The sequence below is a fragment of the Dipodomys spectabilis genome, unplaced genomic scaffold (assembly GCF_019054845.1).
Source record: "Dipodomys spectabilis isolate Male_0828 unplaced genomic scaffold, ASM1905484v1 ptg000174l, whole genome shotgun sequence".
In the NCBI taxonomy this organism is placed as follows: Eukaryota; Metazoa; Chordata; class Mammalia; order Rodentia; family Heteromyidae; genus Dipodomys; species Dipodomys spectabilis.
In genome coordinates this window covers 6,565,897-6,572,500 of record NW_024870851.1, presented here as the reverse complement: position 1 = coordinate 6,572,500, position 6,604 = coordinate 6,565,897, and positions in this window count along the sequence as shown.

Genomic DNA, 6,604 nt, shown 5'->3' with positions numbered 1-6,604 from the left:
TTATTTTCATTATATTATAGGATCTATTTTTACTTTAAATCCTACATTTTACATTTATAAACTCTACCCATATATCAACACCTAGTCACATGCCATCTGCTCCACAAAGGCTCCCTAATTCCTAGACTGGAAGTTTCATCTCCCTTTTTGTGTTCTATTTACTCTTCTGTTCATCTATAAAGGCATATATTATCCTCCCCATACAAATATTTTATCTCTTCTACTAGAGTACAAGTTTCTTACGATATGATTTATTTCTGTCCTGCCTAATACATATAAGAATCCGTGTTAAAACATTGATCACTTTTTCTCAAAATGAGTTTTCTCAATCAACAACCTCACCATTACCTGGGAATTTACTAGAAATACAAAGTTTAAGGGCCCCCTCCATTCCTACCAAGTCAAAGATTCTGAAAAGGGGCTCCTGTAATACATGTTTTTAACTTTCCTGCAGGAAGAATAAGATGCATACTCAAGTTTGGAAGCTACTACCTTACAGAAAGTACTTTCTACCTCCTCTATCCAATATGACCTTAGTTGTACAATATTTGGCTCTTCTGTGAAGAATTAATAACACTACTCCCAGGCCAGCTCTCCTGAGTCCATTGCTGATCCAAGAAAGAGCTTATGGATGTATAGGTAATGATCATTTAGAGAGAGGAATGCATTATGGGACTAATGGAGGGGGGTACCTGGAACAGCTGTAGCAGGATCATTCAAAACAGTGTCATAATGGGATGCCAATATTCCTGGGATGCTAGCCAAGATGGAGGTAATTATTTTCTGAAAGTCAGTAGAATTTAAACTCTAGGGTCTGAAATAAATCTATTTTACATTGCAACATAACAGTGTAGAGACTCTTAAGTACGATTTATTTTAGAGAAGACAGGTAAGCTTATTATAAAGGGGTAATACTATTTAGACCTTAAAGGTCAACATCTCCAAAATCTGTTTTTGTTTTTCTACCACTGAAGAAGTAACACACTAAAGTCAAATGTCTCTGAATGTTGTTGAATTGCAGTAAGCATTTAACTCAAAGATGAGTGACTGATTTTATGATAAGCATCTATCTTCTAGTACAACAAAAAGCAGTGTGTGGATCAAGTAGTCGGCTCTTGTCTTGCAGCCATCCAATCTCCAACAATGAAAAAAGGCAGAAATGGTGATGCACACTCATAAATTCAGTATTCCATAAGCAGAGGAATAAAAACTTCCCAAGTTTGAGGTCAACCTGAACTATATAACAAGACCCATTTCAAATATGTGTGTGTGTACATGTGTGTGCATGTGTTGCAACATTTGATGTGGCAAAACGTATTGAAATTCTAGCCTCTCTCCTTTGTATAGCAATCTAAAACAGACAAAATTGACTGAAATAAAAACCTATACAGAATTTAGATGACTCAGAATTAGCACATTCTGAAAAGATCTGAAGCACTCAATTAATGGAACTAGGCAACCATAATGGGGTTTGAGAATGGCAATTTGGGTAAAAGATAAAACACACTCACACACTGAGTTATTAGAATGTCATTAAGCTCACAAGTCATGCTAGTGTAAATGGAGTGCTGAAGATGGCTTCAAGGAAACAGGGTGGGATAGGGAGGCACTACTGGGAATAGGCACCATGGACAGTACATGGGATTCTGGTGAACTTTATGCCTTACTCAATTTGTTTGGTTCAGGGATTCCATTGAGAATCTGGCAAAAGCTGTGGCCTTCTTCCAAGAAATGTGCACAAACACAAACCTCTTGCTTGCATTTCCAGGAAGCTCATTGACCCCTAAGTAAATCAATTCAGGTCATGAGCTACCTCGGGACTGAGGAGATTTGGCTAAGATTAGACTCTACAGTGCATACTCATCAAGATTTCTGCCATATCAAAAATACTTTTCTGCTCAGTAGATGAATGGATCAAGATGTGGTATATATATACACAATGGAATTCTATGCCTCTATCAGAAATAATGACATTGACCCATTTGTTAGGAATGGAAAGACTTGGAAAAAAATTATATTAAGTGAAGTAAGACAGGCACAAAGAAACATAGGTCCCATGGTTTCCCTTATTTGCAATAACTAATATATGTGTTGGATAAGCAGAAAAGGCCAAAGCTATGTACATATGACCATATAAGATAACGTTAAGCAAAATGAACCCCAAGATAGGGACACAGATATCTTTTTTCTTTCTTGCTATTGTTTCTAACATATTTATAACGTACCATGTGAATTTTTGTTGCTTTGTACGTTCCTCTCCCATGGTATAACCCCTGTTTTCACTGTATTTGATGTCGGTGCCCTACATCTTGTATATACACTTTTCTAATTTGGGAAGGGGAAGGGAAAAAACAAAATGCTTAAATAAGGATACAGATTGACCCATTGTAACAATGAGATGTACAAAACACTATGTTGAACATGAACTTTATAACTTCGGCAGTGGGGAGGAGATGGGGGGAAGTTGTGGAGGTGAGAGGAAAGGGATGGTAGGAGGAAAACAAAGCAAAGGAAGAGGCCACAATGTTCAATAGGAAATGTACTCATTACTTTGTTCATGTAACTATAACCCCTCCATACAGCATTATACAATAAAAAAGTACAAAAAATACTCTGGCACAACAGAGTTCAGGCTGTCAAATGCTTGAAGGAATATTCTATTATAGAAAGAATAAAATGGCTTGTTCCTGAAGGGAATGATAGTTGGTTGTGCAACTTTCTAAGGACTGTATTTATTCATGGTATGTTTGCTTGGATTCCAAGATAGTGAACAATGAATAGTGAACAATTCATATTTGTCTCTATTCTCCTGGAGCTGTCTTTGCTCTCAGGCTAGAAGTTAAGTTTTCAGGCAGTGACCAGTTCAAACACTTAATCAGTTTTGGGCAGAGTGATGTACATTTGTAACCCCCAGGACTCAAGAATCTGAAGAAAGAGGATTACAGTATGAGGTCTTCTTGAACTACATAGGGAGATCTTGTCTCTAAAAAAGACTTAGATCTTATTTTCACATTTGTAATTAAAAGACATAGAAATATCTACAAATACACTATAACACAATAAAAAAGACTTAGTGAAAGGCAAAAAATTATATGATCTGAAGAGAAACCAGAGACTGTAAAAATACAGATAATTAAATACTTCATCTAAAAAGGAGAGTGGGACTAAAAGGAAACAAGGAGATAGAAAGATAGAATGAGAGGGGAGAAGAGAGGGTGGGAGGAAGAATAGAGATATCAGAACAGAAAGAGCTTAAAATTTATATAAGGGTGCAATTTCAACTCTGTGTCCTACTTCTATGCTGATCAAAAATCAGAGTAGGAATTCGATTTCATTTTTACAAACTGTTTGGCAAAATAATGATAACTAATACTAACCCAATTTGAAATTAGTATTTACCAAATGCTCTGGGTTACAAAAAAGAAGAATAAAAAGGAAGGTCCTAAAATAATAGCCTGCATACATTTAAAAGAATGGAATAATACAGACTCTAAACAAGGGAAGGGGAAAATAAAACACCATAAGTCAGAATATGAGAAAATGGATCAGGGTAGTGTGCACTGGGTGTAGGCAGAGGAGAAGTATAGTCATCTTGTATCAAAAGAGAGATGAGTTAAGACAGAATTTCTAAAATGTGATTATGTAAACATTATGCAGGTAATCTGCAAATATGTAGATTTCTGAGATCTGAGGATAACAGTTCAAAGTCAGTCAAGCAGGTCCCATTAAGCAGCAAAAAGCCAAAAGTGGAGCTGGGGCTCAAGTTGTAGAGCACTAGCCTTGAGCAAAAAAGAGCTCAGAGCTCAGGGACAACACCCAGTCTCTGAGGTCAAGCCCCAGGACCAGCACATGCATGTGAGCAAGAGCAGTGCATGTGTGTGCACACACATACACGTTAGTGGAGATGAATGACAGGTTCAGATCTTCCTAAAGAAAAAAGTCACGGGTGGACATACACAGGAATTTTTAACAGTGGGATTTAATTAAGCAAAAGCTAGACTTTATTAAATTAGAAGTGATTGTAAAGCACAGAGGAAACTGAAGCCAGACAACTTGACCAAATTGGCACATGTCCTGAGTCCGTCAAATCACAGATGCTTTTATGAATAGGGTTTAATGACTGTGTTAAGGGTATATATGTAGTTGTGGCAATTTCTAAGAAACAAGAGGTCATTTCCAAAAACTGGGGCATAGGGAATAGCTTATGCAACAAAATGTCCTTAGAACCAAAATAGAGATTTGAAGGGAGAAGTGTTCGTCCATGAAGCCTCAACTATAATGAGATGTAGATGAGGCCTCTGGCTAACCTCTAGGTTTGGAATTTTCCTGTTGGGTTGTTTGCTGGGGACTGTTGGGCAGGTTACCAAGGAATTAGCCTCCACCATAGCCAACCATTACTCCAGGTCAATGGTGGAGGAAGATGTTTGTTAAAATGTACCCAGATGTAATGCTGCACCTGTTCCCTGGCTCCTTTTGTTTTATTATTATTCCCTTTCTACCTTCCTGCCCCATATAAAAATACTAAATATGACAAATTAGAAAAATAAAGAGATTTATCGGATCCTATTAAAAGGCATAAGAAGTCAAGATGCTTTTGTTTCTGTTCATTAGCCCACCGTCTACAAAACCATAGTCCTCGGGAGACTACAGGCTTTCTAAATTAACCGCTAAAGATGAAAAGCTAATGTGAAGTCAACCTCATCACAATCCACAGACTCTGAAGTGTTGAATGAGCATGAAGCTTAATTTTTAATTGTAAGACAAAATGTATTTGATATCATTCATACTCTGATTTAAGGATAAGCCACTTCAAAAGAAAATGAATATTATGAATTATGTACCTCAAACCCTTGTAGAAAAAGAGTAAAAGGAAGTTATGTCCTTCCTCGTGGCTCATTAACAAGATTATGGAAATTATAGAGCCTGAATATGCAAAAAAAAAAAAAAAAAAGCCAAAAGCACAGACTCTGATTAGTCAGGGCTAATGCTGCCTGTGAATTGCTTTAGCACAATGATTTGAAACCCGATTTTACATTGGGATCACCTGGAAGTACATTTATATTATCAAGATCTGGATCTCATCACCAGGAATTAATAGATCTAGGATGAATCAAAAGCATAGCAGTTTTTCTTTTAAGCACCCTAAGTTGATTTTAATGGTCAGTTAATGAATTCCTTCTAGGCAACAGAGGCCTAGAAGATACGAAAAGCCACTGGATGTGAGTAATAAGGATACTGTTAAGTCATGAGCTAACTGTAAGAGAAGTTCAACGTGGTATCCGTAGCCAATGAAGGAAGTTTCTAGTAAGGAAGGCTGTAATTAGCGAAGACAGCAATCTGAACTGTGAACATTACAGCTCCTGCTCTACTCTGGTCACCTGGTAGGGCTTCACTGACTTCTCACAGTCTCTGCTAGACAGAACTTAGCTCTCCTAAACCAGTGTTCTACTTTGATGGGGGCTTATAGGGTCTCTACATGGCTCTCCTCTCTACTTTCAATTTGCATGTTTATTTGGATACTTCCTATTTACTGCTACTGAATACTGTGCTCAACTAATTATTTTCCTGATTGATTGAAGCCTATTCTTGTTGTAAGAGCAACAACTCTCCATTCCTGTGAACTGTATTCTCTAGTAACATTTAAAAAAGAAAAAATAAAGGAAAAAAATCCAACATCAGTCCTAACATGATCCTATTACTCAAATGACTTCCATTTCTACTTTTTTGCCTCACAAAGAAAACAAAAACAACACAACACGTTTCCTTCCACATATTTCTTCCCTGCTACACACACATTCCATCTTTCTCGTTGAAAAAAAATATCAAACATAGCTGGGCAACAGTGGCTCATGCCTGTAATCCTAGCTACTCAGGAGGCTGAGATCTAAGGATCGCTGTTCAAAGCCACGGGGGCAGATTCTTATCTCCAGTTAACTACTAGAAAACCGGAAGTGGCTCTGTGGCTCAAAGTGGTAGAGCAATAGCCTTGAGCTGAAGAGCTCAGGGACAGTGCCAGGCTCAAAGTTCAAGCCCCACAACCAACAACAAAAAAAATTAAACTATTTTTATTTAAAAATGATCAAAACAACTGTCATAGTATCTAAATATTTCATCATCTAAATATTTACCATTTCCTGAAAGATCCAATAAAATAGACAAAGAGCTGAAGTTTATCTTACATTAAAATGCATAGCTTTAAGTCCTATTGGACATGGAATAATTATTAGTGTAGTCTTCTAGTCAAGCATGGAAATTGCTAATGTCTGCCCTTGAAGGAAATGAACTGTGCAAAAAATTTCAAGCAAACATGATCCAACTGTTCACACAAAGGCAAGGTTACATAAGAAATGCATTGTGCATCTACCCAAATTTCCCCTCAAATTGCCCCCAGATCAGCATGTACTTCACCTCTTTTCCACCAATTAAAATCATAAACAGATATTTTCAACAAAGGAGGATCAGGACTGAAGTGCGTCCTCCACAGATGGCCAACATCACATGTCACAGTAATGGCCCAACTCATCTCCAGGATGCTGTATAAAAACAGCAAGACTGGGAGCACTGAAGCTCTATTGCTCTTTGTTTAAGACTACAACTTGTCAAG